Source organism: Trachypithecus francoisi, unplaced genomic scaffold, assembly GCF_009764315.1.
Source record: "Trachypithecus francoisi isolate TF-2019V2 unplaced genomic scaffold, Tfra_2.0 Contig01461, whole genome shotgun sequence".
NCBI classification, from domain to species: Eukaryota; Metazoa; Chordata; class Mammalia; order Primates; family Cercopithecidae; genus Trachypithecus; species Trachypithecus francoisi.
In genome coordinates, this window is record NW_022681433.1 from 5,277,067 (window position 1) to 5,293,308 (window position 16,242).

Consider the following 16,242-nt stretch of genomic DNA (forward strand, 5'->3'; position numbering starts at 1 on the left):
GGGGGACACAGCATTTTACCTGCATTTTTCATCACTGCCAGTTTAGAACTTTGCACAGCGCCTGGTATTCAGTAAATTTTTGATAAACTTTCCTTGAATGAATTTAGCAATCACCATTTGGTTATTTTGTGCTTTTTTGCTGTTTTGGTAACATTGTGGCTCAAGAACAGAAGAAATAATGACCCAGCTTAAATCAGACCGGATTTCAGCCACCTGAAACTCCTCGGGTCAAGCCATTACAAGAGAGAGGAAAGGAGTTTGCATTCACACTCTGACAAAGAACTGACTCTGTAAGAACAGAACAAATAGAACCATCTCAAATGATGCTCAGAAGAATTACCGTAACTGAAGAGAATGAAAGAAGGAAGTAGATAAGGTGTTCTGAATATACAATTATGTTTCTTATAATATTTTCCATCTAATAAATTATATAACATTAATGTTGTCAAAACATATAATACATTGTAAAATAATCTTAAAATTGTCTTTCAAATTTAAGACATTCTAATCAGAATAATATGTGCTATCTAAGGTAGTTAATCTTTTACTATTTTGCATTTTTTTAACTAATAAGAATTAATGTTTACCATCACCAACACACACACACACCACACACCATACAGATAAATCCAAAACAGTGAGTCCAACTCTTTTTCCCGATTCCCAGGAGCCCTTCTGATCAGTTACTCTACTCTGCCCTTGAAAGATTGTGGACCAGGTTTACTAGAGTAAGATTTCCAACACAATGTTAATGTTTCTCTAGACCATTAATTTTCAAGCTGTGTTCCTCAGAGTCAGAAAGGTCTGTAAGAGATATTTTTTGGGTTGCACTGGGGCATGAGAGGGTGACAAAGAGGAGTGACCCCTGAGGACCTCCACTCTTTCAGTAAAAATCTGTTCTATACCAAACAGCAACAGTAAAAACCTTTTCTATGTTGATGAGTTCAATGGAGAGATAGCATGACTTCCAGGAAGCTCTTGCTTCAGGGGCTGTATATATCTGTGCTATCTGCCTTTGACCATAACAGTGGTACTATTTGGAAAGAAGATTGCCACAGAGTCCTGGAAGATGGGGATTTAGAGCTGGAAGGCTGCCCCAAGATCCTTGGTTCCAGTGTTATTTTACAGGAGATGGATCCAAGATAAACAGAGAATAAATCACTTGCTCAGAGTCTCACAGAGTAAATAAATCAACATCTATTCTTTCAAAATTTTACGGATTAAATACCATGTGTAATACCATGTTTACTGATTAAATACCATGTGCCAATACATTGACTCTGTACTGAGAATCGATGGAGTGCTACTTAAGATGGACACACTCACCGCTCCGTTGAGCTCACACTCTAAAGAGAGAGACAATAAAATAAGCATGTACAAAACGAATGTCAAGTTTCAAGAGCTAAAAAGTGCTGTGAGGGAGATACAGCATGGTAAGGGGGCAGAAAGTTGAAAGAGATGGTTAGGTTGATATGGGAAGTCCATTCTATAAGATAGTACAAGAAGGCCTGTATAAAAGGTGATTTTTAACTATGAATTACTGGAAAGAGTGAGGAGATGATGTTAGGCAAGAAAATTCTATACACAGGGAACTGCCTGAGGCAGGAACAATCTTGGTTTGTTCAATAAACAGAAGGTAGCTGGTGTGGTTACAACAGAGTAAGCCATGGGGAGTATGATTGGAAAGGCTGTAAATGATGTATGGAAGGGCACATTGGGAAGTTCCGCAGAACACGATAAACAACTAGGAAAGCCATTGGCATCTTTTCCCCTAAGGATGTGAAATAACCTGACTTATGGTTTTTAGAAGATTGGCCTTTGAACTGCTGGAGAGACAGTAACGGAAGCAGGGAGCCCTGTGAGGAGCTCTTATAGGTGTCCTGACAAGAAATGGACTGGAATGATAGTAGTGGGCTTAGGGATCAGTACCTAGTCTCAATAAATTCTTCAAATGTGGAACTGAAAGGACTTGCTAATAGAGTAGATGTGTGAGATCAATGATGTTAGGGCATTTGGCTGAAATAGAGTATCATTTAATGAGACAAGGAGCAGTTTGGGTGCAAGGTGGAGAGTTACAGATAGATAATGGCAAGACTGAACTCTAGTGATGGTAAAGCAGGAAACAAATCTGCTCTTTATGAAGACCCAGGGAGCAGAGCAGGTGGTGAGAGGAAACTAAGTGAGAAGGGTAGAGTATGCAAGGGAAAACAGAGAATCAGAGAGAGAGAGACTTTGAACAATATGAGTGAAATTTGAATACAGGGTGAAGAAGAAGGAGAAGTGAAGAATGAGACTCTGGATTGAGAAACTCTTTGGTCATCAGGTGTACCTATTAACTAAAATAAAGAGAAAGAATAGTATGGAAGAACAGGTGTAGCAGAGAAGGGAGTTAATGCATTTTCTTTTTCAGTTGCCATGAGCTCTCAGCCTGGTGGTAAAACAAAATTGATTCGGAGATTTGGTCACCATCATTATGTAGAAGGTTTTGGAGGCCATAGGAATAGCAAAGATTGACATCAAATTTTTGATCAATGGCAGAGGAAGAATAGGTGGTGAAAAACTTAAGCAATAAATATGGGTAATTATTTTAAGAAGTTTTGCCTACAAGGAGAAGGAGACAGAGAAAAAAACGAAAGCTAAAGGTCAAAGTTGTGTAAAAGAATTTTTTAAGGTATAAGATGGGGAAGACTTAAACAGTTTAAATATTTTAAATATATTGTTAAGAAAGTTAAGAGAAAAGAAAGAAATATGGGAGAAAGAGAAGTTAATCAGTAAAGCACAATCACTGAAAGGATTTAATACAATTCAGGGAATAGCTAGCGACATTGATATAAACTTAATTAGATGTGAACTTTTCTATGATAATTTTCAATCTTAAAATTTCAACACAGTGTATTTAATAGCAATACACTGAAGGTATTTATATACTTCTTGTACCACATTTTCACTAATATTATTCTCAGGAAGATTCTTAGAGGAGAAGAATTATAATTGTTGTAATATGTTGGAACTTTCTTATTTTTTCACTTTTCATTTATGTTGATATATAACAGATGTATATATTTGGGGTAACATGATAATTTAATACATCAATCATACAATTTGCCAAGATCAAATCAGTGTAATTGGGATATTCATCACCTTAAATGTTTATATTTTCTTTATGCTAGAGACGTCAGAATTGTTCTCTTCTAACTATTTTGAAATATGCTGTAGATTTTTATAAACTATAGCCATCCTACTGATCTATTAAGCTGTGGATTTTATTTCTTCTGTCAAACTGTATATTTGTAATCTTTATATAATAATTGACCCCATGTCATTTCTTCCTCTTATTTTAAAACTCATTTTATATTAATTATTGAATTTATTATCCTCTAAAAATTTTTATGAGATGTAGTTTTCGTCTTCATTTTCTAGATTAAAAATTTGATATTTGGAGTAATTAAATATTTTTTTCAAGTCGTGCAGCTAGTAAATAGCAAACTAAGATCAAATACTGACATGCTGTTCCAAAAACCCCTTATCTTCCATTATGTTATATTTTCTGAACAGTAGTCTCATTCACTCTAGAAGCCAATTATCCATGCCACGTAATTTGCAGAGAGAACGAACATTGTTCTCACTCCCAAGTTAGCTGGTAATTGATGTCTGAAATCCCTTTATCAGAGAAATCATATTTTTTTTAAAAGATACGGGCCTCGCTATGTTCCCCGGCCTGATTAGATTTTTAACCTATTGAAGGTAGGATTTATGTGCTATAACCTGATATTATTACAAAATCGTAAGAAACAGCATCTGCTGCCTCATAGTTGGTCAAATAATGTATGCTGAAACAACTACTTCTTGAAAATGCTTTATATGCAAATATGCAAAAGGTAGCATATAGGCTTAAATGACCAACTAATCAACAATGCCTATCTGACCCTTTCCTAAAGGTAGAGATAAGAAAGAGTTACAGAAGGGTAATGGTTGTGATATTGAAGCCCCTTACCAGAAGAGAAAGGATGAAGAACCAAAGACATCACAGAGAAACTTGGCCTCATTTCCACATTTCCAATAGACCCTGATTAAAAAATTGACTAAAGACTAAACTTAAAATACAGCTAGCAGCTGGTCATCGTCTCTGCAAAATAAACTTCTTTGGAAAAACACATGCTGAAACACAGTAATCAATAACTTTGTATTTAGGAGTAAATTACAATCATTACGGCCAGTAATTTTTAACATGTGGAATACTAAGGATGTTGAGTCTTACCCCCCACTACAGACAGAAGGGATGTTATTAAAATAATAAATCATCTGCCAATTATTGTTCTTATCTATATGGAGGTCTATCAATGAGGTGTTTAGAATTGAAAGCAATGCTCATAATACTAAAGTTTCTCCCTCTTCTTGGGTAGCCAATTCTACCTCTCCAAACGCACAATCGGTAAGGAGGTGTCATGCTTCAACTCTAAGTGTAAGCTCACAGAGAAAGCACCAAGGCAAAGCTTTTCCGTTTTGTCATAAAACTTTCTCTAAGGTGTGTATCAGTGTTGTTTTAAAATGCTACATATTTTCACTCTTTTTGTATGCCTAGTTCTTTGTCATTTTTAGGGTTAACATAAGGAAGTCTATAAAAAGGACTCACTTGGTACTAGAAGCACTCATATATTAGGGTCCTCTAGAGTGACAGAACTAATAATATATATATATCCTATATTACCTATATATATGGAGTTTAAGTAGTATTAACTCACGTGATCACAAGGTCCCACAATAGGCTGTCTACAAGCTGAGGAGCCAGAAAGCCAGTCTGAGTCCCAAAGCTGAAGAACCTGGAGTCCTATGTTCAAGGGCAGGAAGCATCCAGTGTGGGAGAAAGATGTAGGCTGGGAGGCTAGGCCAGTCTCACCTTTTCATGTTTTTCTGCCTGTTTTATACACTGACCATGCTGGCAGCTGATTAGATGGTGCCCACCCAGATCGAGGGTGGGTCTGCCTTCTCCAGCCCACTGACTCAGATGTTAATCTCCTTTGGCAGCACCCTCACAGATACACCCAGGATCAATACTTTGCGTCCTTCAGTCCAATCAAGCTGACAGTATTAACCATCACAACCACATTTGAAAAGAAACACATCAATATTTTGAAAGGCAAAAAAGAGTGAGCAAGGATGTAAGAAGAAAAGAAATAGGGGGGTTGAATAAAAAAGAAAAAAATTTAGAAGTGATTAGAAGTGATGAGAGGCAAGGATGGAGGAGGAGAAAAGGATCATATTGAAAATTGTAAGTAAACGGAAGAAGAAAATAATTAGTCTAAGAGATGGCTGTGAAATTTAGCCACCAATTGCTTCAAATGTCACTTAGTAGCACTAAAGCACTTGGAAATGTTCAAGTTGCTGTAGGGGCAAATGAGACACATCTGAGTAAACAAAGTAAATTGATAAAAGAAAAGCTTCTCCTGTAATCCCAGCACTTTGGGAGGCCGAGTTGGGCAGATCAGGAGGTCAAGAGATTGAAACCAGCCTGACTAACATGGTGAAACCTCATCTCTACTAAAAATACAAAAATTAGTTGGGCATTGTGGCACATGCCTATAATCCCAGCTACTCAGGAGGATGAGGCAGGAGAATCACTTGAACCTGGGAGGTGGAGGTTGCAGTGAGCTGAGATCGTGCCATTGCACTCCAGCCTGGGCAACAGAATGGGACTCCATCTCAAAAATAAATAAACGCAACTCAACTCAACTCAACTCAACTCAACTAAAAGAAAGGAAAAGCTTATTTGTGTAAGTTTGGCTTTTGCATTATTCCGCAGCTGGCTTTTTTTTTTTTTTTTTTTTTTTTGGTCTTGTACACAGTGATGGTAACACTTCAGCAGTTACTCACTGAAGCCTAGCTTCACTAGGCAAGATCATGACAGATAATGAAGTACAGAAAAGTATTCACAAAGCAATTTATGTTGAAGAACATTTAGGCAGTTATATGTTGCAAAGAGGGAAAAAAAATAAGATTAAGGACAAAGTAAAACTGAGTGGTAAAGCTAAGCTGAATAGTTGCATGTGGTATATTGGAGATTTTGTTATATTTGGGTCCACACAGGTGTATGGAAGGTGACAACGTGCCAGCCAAAGAAGAATGCTCAATGAGCACCATCCAACCGGAGCAAGGATGTGGCAGGTTCTGGGTACAGACAGATGGAAGTCTCTGGCAAGTTCTTCTTTATATTTTTCTCACTCTGTGGATAAATACAGGCATTCACAGATATCATTGTAAATTTCAGTTGCTATTTCTAGGGAGCCCAATGTTGTGTGCAGTATTATAAGGAGAATGTTGGCTCTTGTGTGAAGATTTACCTCTCTGCATTGTCATCCTCTGATGATACCCCCAGGAAATACATCCCAGAGTTCAAGGAATAGAAAGACATATTGACCAAGTAGAGATTTTCAAATAACATAGACTAGTAACTCATTAAAAACACAGTGGAGGGTCAAGGGAAAAGAATAAAGATAAAATAATCCACTTAGGATACAAGGAAGAGTACAAGGAAGACAAAAGGGATGTACTATCTGAGTCCCGAGATATGTTCTATCAGAGAGACACAGAAGTACGCCTGGCCAAGATGTAGTTCATCTTTTAACCTGATGAGCAGTTGTAGATTTTATTTATGTCTCTTGGGAGACCGCAGGTAGGGTCAGAAGGGTGTCACAAATGGTTGGTCAATTTAAGAACTCATAAATATTGTGTGCCTTCATAAGCCTCATGAATTTGTTATGTATCAGGAGTATTATGTGTCTCAGGTACATGCAGTGTATTATGAATATTAAGTGCCACTTGATCTTTCTGTCTCTACGTCTGGTGCATACCTGTTTTACTTACGTTACCTATTCCTAACCCATAATATAGTTTACTGATTTACTTAATGTTTTCATGAATTCTGTCTATACCTCACAAGCTACTTGTTTCCACATCTAATTTATCATCATTTGTCTCTTTTTCCTATTTCCTATAGCAGAATTGAATCATCTTAAATAATAAAGGCAAAATCACATTACATTAAAAGTGAGAGAGGACTTGCTGGAGAGAAGGGAAATGTAAAAGCTGGGAGAAATGGGTCAGTGATAGTTGAGACGACATTGTAATTTAACATAGTTGTAGTGAATGTTGGGAGATAATAAAAAAAGATAACACAGATAGCGAATCCACATCTGTTTTATAAGGTTGATGATTAGCACTTTCTTTCTTATTAGAAACAGGAGTGTCTGCCACAAACAGGAATGCCTGCTACCCTGTTTCTACCTTAGAATATGGAAGTCACTCTTAAAAGGTCCAGAGTGAGATAACTATCTTCTTTCTTTATGTCTAATTATCACCTTTTCCTTAAGCATTGCCTCCCTTAGGAACAGCCTCTTCTCAGTGTGGTTGATGGAGAAGATATCCACTTCTCAGGATAGACTCCATTTTCTACCCAATGTTCCAGCAACACAATTACCACAAAGAAGGTGAATCTTCTTTCCATTCTGATTAAATGATACTTATATCATTTAAGGATGCATCTTAAAACGAGGTGAATATACAATGAAATTTTTATTCTTTAAAGCTATCTCTCCTCTAGTGGAAGATGAATGTATATTTGTGTGATGTTTCCTGCAGCTCCCATTGTCGCAGTCCCCATTTCTTATTCCCTGTCTTTTCTGCCTATTCATCTGCCACACATCACTTTCCAATAAAGATCCAGTGTTCCGGCAAATTGAAATATGTTTTACTAAGAAGGAACAAAGTCAATATAGATGTAATGGAGCCTATCTATACACAAATCAATTTGCTTTACAAAATACAAACTTATTTTTTAAGTCTTAAAGCATCTGCATTCATGCTGAGGAAACTGGCTAGCAATAAGCAGAAGAACGAGACTAGACCCCTATCTCTCACATACACAAAAAGTAACTCAAGATGGATTAAAGACTTAAATATAAGACCTCAAACTATAAAAATCCTAGAGGTAAACCTAGGAAACATTCTTCTGAACCTTGCGTAGGCAAAGAATGTATGACTAAAACCTCAAAAGCAAAAGCAATGAAAACAAAAATTTACAATTGGTATCTAATTAAACTATAGAAATTTTGCACAGCCATAATAAACTATCAAAATTGTAAACAGCCTACAAAATGGAAGAAAATATTTGCAAACTATGCATCCAACAGAAGACTAATATCCAGAATCTATAAGCAACTTAAACACATCAACAAGAAAAAAACAAATGACCCTACTGAAAAGTGGACAAAGGACATGAACAGACTTCTCAAAAGAAGACATACATGCGGCCAACAAACATATGAAAAGAAAAATGCTCAACACCACTAATTGTTGGAGAAATGCAGACTAAAGCCACAATGAGATACCATCTCACACCAGTCAGAATGACTATTAAAAAGTCATAAAATAACATGTTGGTGAGGATTCAGAGAAATGGAAACACTTATACGCTATTGGTGGAAATGTAAATTAGTTCAGCCCCCTGTGGAAAGCAGCTTGGAGATTCCTCAAAGAGCAACAAAAATAACTACAAATAAATCATCGAATATTTCCATCACCCCTAAAAGCTCCCTTATGTCCATTTGTGGTCAATCTGCTGCAACTATCCTTAAGACAGCAGTGGCTGCTCCAGAGAGATCGTCGCGGCCATCATGCTGGCTGCAGCAGGGAGGCACAGTTGGGACTGCATACTCCATGGAGCCAGTGGGAGCCCCACCCCATCGTGTTGGGATAGAAGCTCCCCAGGAGCAGTTGCAGCTGCCCAAACCGCAGCTGCAGACCTAGGCCTCCCACTCCATGGAGTAGGTAGGAGCCTAAAACTAATTCATAGTTTTAATTTTTAGTTGTAGATCTATGATTCTTTTAGCACAGATTTGTGTTTATGTTGTGAAATAAGTGACAGCATTTATTTTTTCGCATGCAAAAATTTTCCCACAGAATTTGTGAAAGACTATTCTGTCTTCATTTAATTACCTGGACAACTTAGTGAAAATCAGTTGACTATGTAAGTAAAAAATCTCTTTCTAAACTCTGTTTTATTCGATTTACCTAAAGTTAATCTGTATGCCAATACCACATCATGTTGCTTAATGTAGTTTCATAATTAGTCTTAAAGGTACAGTAAACTGGCCAGGCGTGGTGGCTTGTTTCTGTAATCCCAGCACTTAGGGAGGCCAAGGTGGGTGGATCACTTGAGGTCAGGAGGTCAGGAGTTCAAGATCAGCCTGGCCAACAAGGTGAAACCCCATCTCTACTAAAAATACAATTTTTTTTTTTTTTTTTTTGGTGGGGGACAGAGTCTCCCTCTAGGCTGGAGTGCAGTGGCACAGTCTCTGCTCACTACAAGCTCCACTTCCTGGGTTCATGCCATTCTTCTGCCTCAGTCTCCCTAGTAGCTGGGATCACAGGCACACTCCACCTGCCCAGCTAATGTTCTGTATTTTTAGTAGAGATGGGGTTTCACCATGTTAGCCAGGATAGTCTCGATCTCCTGACCTTGTGATCCACCTGCCTCAGCCTCACAAAGTGCGGGGATTACAGGCGTGAGCCACCATGCGTGGCAAAATACAAAAATTTTCTAGGTGTGGTGGCACATGCCTGTAGTCCCAGATACTTGGGAGGGTGAGGCACAACAATCGCTTGAACACAGGAGGCAGACATGCAGTGAACTGAGATCACACCACTCTACTGGGCGACACAGCAAAACTCCATCTGAAGTACAGTTAATGCTTCAATTTTTGTTTTTATCTTTTTATTTTATTTTATTTTGGCAACTCTATGTCATTCCCATTTTTACATAAGTTTTAAAGCAAGATTGTTAATTTCTTCAAAAGTATCTCTGCAGTTTTTATTTAAATTTCATAAATCCACAGATTACTCTGGACAAACTGACATGGTGATAGTATTGAGTCTTCTACCAATGAACATAGCATATATTTAGTTTATATTTTATTTGTCTCATATAGTCTATGTCCCCACCCAAATCTCACCTTGAATTCCCACATATTGTGTGAGGAACCTGGTGGGAGGTAATTGAATCATGGGGGCAGGTATTTCACAGGCTGTTCTCATGATAGTGGATAAGTCTTACAAGATCCGATGATGTTAAAAATGGGAGCTTCCCTGTGCAAGCTTTCTCTTTGCCTGCTTCCATCCATGTAAAATATGACTTGCTCCTCCTTGCCTTCTGCCATGATTGTGAGGCCTCCCGAGCTGTGTGGAACTGTAATCCATTAAACTCTTTTTCTATATAAATTACCCAGTCTGGGGTATGTCTTTATCAGCAGCATGAAAACAGACTAATACAATAAATTGGTACCAGTACAATGGGGCACTGCTGAAAAGATACGCAAAAATGTGGAAGCGACTTTGGAACTGGGTAACAGACAGAGGTTAGAACAGTTTGGAGGGCTCAGAAGAAGACATGAAAATGTGGAAAAGTTTGTAACTTCCTAGACACTTGTTGAATGGCTTTGCACAAAATCTTGATAGTGATGTAGACAACATTCAGATTGAGGTGGTCTCAGATAGAAATGAGAAACTTGTTGGGAATTGGAGCAAAAGTGACTCTTGTTACATTTTAGCAAATAAACTGGAAGCATTTTCCCCCTGACCTCAAGATTTGTGGAACATTGAACTTGAGAGAGATGATTTAGGATATCTAGTGAAAGAAATTTCTAAGCAGCAAAGCATTCGAGAGGTGACTTGAGTGTCGTTAAAGGCATTAAGTTTTAGAAGAAAAACAGAGCATAAAAGTTTGGAAAATGTGCAGCCTGACAATGCGATATAAAAAGAAATCCCATTTTCTGAGGAGAAATTCAAGCTGGCTGCAGAAATTTGCATATGTAATGAGGAGTCAAACGTTAATCACAAAAATATTGAGGAAAATATCTCCAGGGAATGTCAGAGACTTTTATAGCAGCCCTCCCATCACAGGCCTGGAGGTTTAGGAGGAAAAAATGGTTTCATGTGCTGGGCCCAGGGTCCCTCTGCTGTGTGCAGTTTAGGGACTTAGTTCCCTGCATCCCAACTACTCCAGCCATGACTAAAAGTAGGGGAAGGTACAGATCAGACTGTTCCTTCAGGGAGTGTGAGCCCCAAGCCTTGGCAGCTTCCACATGGTGTTGAACCTGTGAGTGCACAGAAGTCAAGAATTGAAGTTTGGGAACCCCTGCCTAGATTTCAGAGGATGTATGGAAATGCCTTGATGTCCAGGCAGAAGTTTGCCATAGGGGTGGGGTCCTCCATGAAAACATCTGCTAGGGCAGTGTAGAAGGGAAATGTGGGATGGAAGCCCCCACACAGAATCCCTACTGGGGTACCACCAAGAGGAGATGTGAGAAGAAGGCCACCATCCTCCAGACTCCAGAATGGTAGATCCACTGACAGTTTGCACCATGTACCTGGAAAAGCCGCAGACATTCAATGCCAGCCCGTAAAAGCAGCCAGGAGGGAGGCTGTGCCCTGCAAAGCCACAGGGTGGGAGCTGCTCAAGACCATGGGCACCCACCTCTTGCATCAGCGTTACCTGGATGTGAGACATGGAGTCAAAGGCTATCATTTTGGAGCTTTAAGCTTTCACTGTCCTGCCCGATTTTGGACTTGCATGGGGCCTGTAGCCGCTTTGTTTGGGCCAATTTCTCCCATTTGGAAAGTCGGTATTTACCTGATGCAAGTACCCCCATTGTATCTGGGAAGTAACTAACTTCCTTTTCATTTTACAGGCTCATAAGCAGAAGGGACTTGCCTTGTCTCAGATGAAACTTGGGACTGGGGACTTTTTAGTTAATGCTGAAATGAGTTAAGAATTTGGGGGACTGTTGGGAAGGCATGATTGGTTTTGAAATGTGAGGACATGAGATTTGGGAGGGGCTGGGGCAGAATGATATGGTTTGGCTGTGTCTCCACCCATATCTCATCTTGAATTCCCATGTGTTGTGGGAGGAACCTGATGGGAGGTAATTGAATCATGGAGGTTGGTCTTTCCAATGCTGTTCTCATGATAGCGAATAAGTCTCATGGGATCTACTGGTTTTTTTTTTTTTTTTTTTTTTTTGAGACGGAGTCTCGCTCTGCCGCCCAGGCTGGAGTGCAGTGGCCGGGTCTCAGCTCACTGCAAGCTCCGCCTCCTGGGTTTACGCCATTCTCCTGCCTCAGCCTCCCAAGCAGCTGGGACTACAGGCGCCCGCCATGTCGCCGGCTAGTTTTTTGTATTTTTTAGTAGAGACGGGGTTTCACCATGTTAGCCAGGATGGTCTCGATCTCCTGACCTCGCGATCCACCCGTCTCGGCCTCCCAAAGTGCTGGGATTACAGGCTTGAGCCACCGCGCCCGGCCCGATCTACTGGTTTTATAAGGGGGAGTTTCCCTGCACAAGTTCTCTATTTGTCTGCTGCCATCCATGTAAGATGTGCCTTTGCTCCTCCTTGCCTTCCACCATGATTGTGAGGCCTCCCCAGACATGTGGAACTGTAAATCCATTAAACCCTTTTTCCTGTATAAATATCCCAGTCTCAGGTATGTCTTTATTTTTTATTTTTGTTTATTTTTATTTATTTATTTTGAGACAGAGCTTTACTCTTGTAGCCTGGGCTGGGGAGCAATGGCCTGATCTCGGCTCATTGCAGCCTCCCCCTCCCAGCTTCAAGCAATTCTGCCTCTGCCTCCCAAGTAGCTGGGATCACAGGTGCCCACCACCACACCTGACTAATTTTTGTATTTTTAGTAAAGATGAGATTTCACCGTGTTGGTCAGGGTGGTCTTGAACTCCTGACTTCAGGAGATAGACCCACCTTGGCCTCCCAAAGTGCTGGGATTATAGGCATGAGCCACCACACGTGGCCTTGGGTATGTCTTTATCAGTAACATGAAGACAGACTAGTACATTGTCTAAGTGAAATTTTATAGTTTTTTTTTTTCTGTACAGATCTTGAATATACTGTTTGACAATTATTCCTGTGTTATGATTTTAATGAAAATTTTCCTGTGTTATGATCTTTATTCCTGTGTTATGATTTTAACAGTGTGGCTACAGACCCCATGCAAGTCCAAAATCCAACAGGGCAATCAAATCTTAAAGCTCCAAAATGATATCCTTTGACTCCATGTCTCACATCCGGGTCACACTGGTGAAAAAACTTCAGTTTCAAAATATTGATTGCTGGTATATAGGAATACAGTAATTAAAAAAAAAATCCATTGTATCCTACCACTTCTCTAAGTTCATATATCAAAATTAGCAGTTTGTTTTCATTTTACTGTTTTAGTATTTTAAAAATAGACTTTATTTTTTAAAGCACTTTCAGGTTTACTGAAAAATTGTAGAGAAAGTACAGTCCCCATTTACCCCTTTTCCCTTAACACATACACACAATTTCTTCTAGTATTGCAATCTTGCATTGCTGCAGTACATTCATTTCCATTGTTGAACCAATACTGAAACATTATCATTAACTCAATTCCACAGTTTATGGCACAATTTCTTTGTGTTATGTAGTTCCATGGGTTTTTCATGCATGACAATATTATCATGCAGAATAGTTTCACTTTCCTAAAATTTCCCTGCTCTCCTATTCATTCTTCCTTCTCTCTCATCAACCACTGGCAATCACTAATCTTTTTACTCTATGGTTTTGCCTTTTCCAAAATGTCATATAGTTGGAATGACATGGTGTGTAGCCTTTTCAGATTGGTTTCTTTCACTTAGCAGTATGCATTTAAGGTTTCTCTACATCTTTTCATGCCTTTATAGCTTATTTTCTTTAGTGCTGTGTACATCCCTGTCTGGATGTACTACAGTTTATTCATCTATTCACCAAGGACTTCTTGGTTGCTTCCAAGTTTGGTAACTATGAATAAAGTTGCTATAAACATCCGTGTGCAGATTTTCATGTGGACATAAATTTCCAACACATTTTGATAAATACCAAGAAGCATGATTGCTAGATCACATAAAAATATGTTTTGTTTTGTCATAAACTGCCAAACTGTCTTCCACAGCAGCTGTACCATTTTGCATTCCCACCAGCAATGAGTGAGAGTTCCCGTTGCCCCATATCTTTACCAGCATTTGGTGTTGTCTGGGTGCTGTTGACTGAATTGTGCTCCCCTAAAATTCTTGTGTTGAAGTTCTACCAACCAGTATATCAAAATCTGACTGTTTTTGGAGATAGGGTCTTTAAAAAGGTAGTTAGAACAAAATGAGGTAATTAGAGTGGGCTCTAATTCAATGAGGTATCCTTATAAGGAGAGAAGATCCAAATACAGACACAGAAGGAATACTGTGAGAAGGCACAGGGAGAAGGTAAACATCTATAAGCCAAACAGAGAAGCCTTAAAAGAAACTAACCCTGCTGACACCTTATCTTGGACGTCTAGTCTTCAGAAGTATGAGAAAATAGATTTCTGGTTTTTGAGCCATCCATACTTGGTTATGGCAGCCCTAGCAAACTAACACACAGGGTTTTGAGTTTTAGCCATTTTAATAGGTGTTTACTGGTATCTCATTGTTTTAATTTGTAATTCCCTAATTATATATAATATTGAGTATCTTTTTAATATGTTTATTTGTCACCAGTGTATCTTCTTTGGTGAGGTGTCTGTTCAGATCTTTTGTCTATCTTTTAACTGTGTTGCTTGTTTGTTTACTGTTGAGTTTCAGGAGTTCTTTGTATATTTTTGATACATGTTCTTTATCAGATATATGTATATTTTCCCCCCAGTCTATGAATTTTCCATTAAAGCAATGCTTTTCTGAGCATTCTAGCCAGGGCTCCTTGCATAATGTGGTCTGTCTACTGTGGCTGGTAGGAATTCAGCTTACTTCAGTCTTATTTGAGCTCTAATTAATTATCCAGTTTTCTGCTTTTTATTGATTATTTCCTATATCCTGTGAAATTTTATCCCACATATGTGCATCTCAGCATTCAACCAAAGAATTTTTGGAATGAATAACTGCAGAAGGCTAGAGCTCTATCTTCCTGTGGAATGGCTCTCTCCTCTTGGGTGGTACTGTCACAAATTCTAGCTGCCACATTCTACCTGGACTGCCATTGTTGTCCCTTCAACTCAGTGCAACCAGTCTTTGTTTGAGTTCTGCTTTCCTATATTGAAACCTAAAAACTGAACTTGCAGAACTCATTTTTCTTGTGTTTCTTCCTTCAGAGTTTACAGCACTGCATGGTGTGTTTTCCAACATCTGAAAATATTTCTTTTCACATATATCTTGTCCATGTTTTTGATGTTTATAGTGGGAGTGAACTCTCATGTAACCTTTCACAGATCGTAATGGAAATCCCATTTATTCGTTTTGAGATGCTTTGAATGCTGAAGGAGCAACCTGTTTGTCAATTTTTTTATAGGTATACAACCTTTTATTTTGACCTCAATTTTTGCACATTTTTAAAATTGATATTAACTTGAGATAAGTTAAATAGCATCAATCCTCTTTTACACTTTCAGAAACACATTTTAGAAATAAAAAAGAGTATTCACTTCTTTCAGACTTTTACATAATTATAAATCCAAAAATAGTGTGAGTTTCACACAGGAAGAACCAAGATATATTATTTTACAGTGTCAGACTTTGCCACGGTGGTGCATCCGGTACGATTTGTCTGTTAAATAATCATGAGAAAAGGAAAGAGAAAGGAGAGATGGAGAGAGAGAGAGAGAAAGAGGGGCAGAGAGAGAGAGAGGGAGAGGAGGCAGGGAGGGAAGGAGACAGAGAGAGAAAGAGAGAGAAAGAGAGAGAGATTTAGAAAGACCAAAATTGCAGGAAAACTGTAAAGAACATAATATATGAGGGAATATATACTATCTGCACTATCTGCAACATTTATGGAAAACAAGTGAGAAATGGGGATTGAAAGAGAATCCATTAAATAACTGTTATTCATTTAATTTCTGAGCCAATTAATAAATACAAATAAAATAGAAGATATATGGAAATATAATTACATTTTCATTACAGAGGAAGTGCCAAATTAAGGCAGTTCTTTTATTTGCAGGCAAATAGATTTCCTAATACAGAAACCGAAAAGTATATAGACCTATTCTCCAAATCATTGGTAGAATTGGACCACTATATGACAACCTGTCTTTACAAATGGCTTAAAAGGAGCAGGGCCGAGAGTGTACTCTTTTCAGTACACCCCAGCTTCCATGAGTGATCAGACCCAAAGGAGCTTGGCTACACATGTAAGTTTCTCCTTATAAGTTCTCAGT

General features: G+C 38.6%; 1 long non-coding RNA gene across 1 annotated transcript in view; it reads left to right on the top strand.

Moving 5' to 3' along the window:
* LOC117097096 overlaps positions 1-7,817 on the top strand; it is a 203,099-nt gene extending 195,282 nt beyond the window's left edge. The window contains exon 7 of the long non-coding RNA XR_004442814.1: positions 6,085-7,817. This is a non-coding gene — a long non-coding RNA (uncharacterized LOC117097096). The remainder of the gene's footprint in view (positions 1-6,084) is intronic.
* The last annotated feature ends 8,425 nt before the right edge of the window (positions 7,818-16,242 follow it).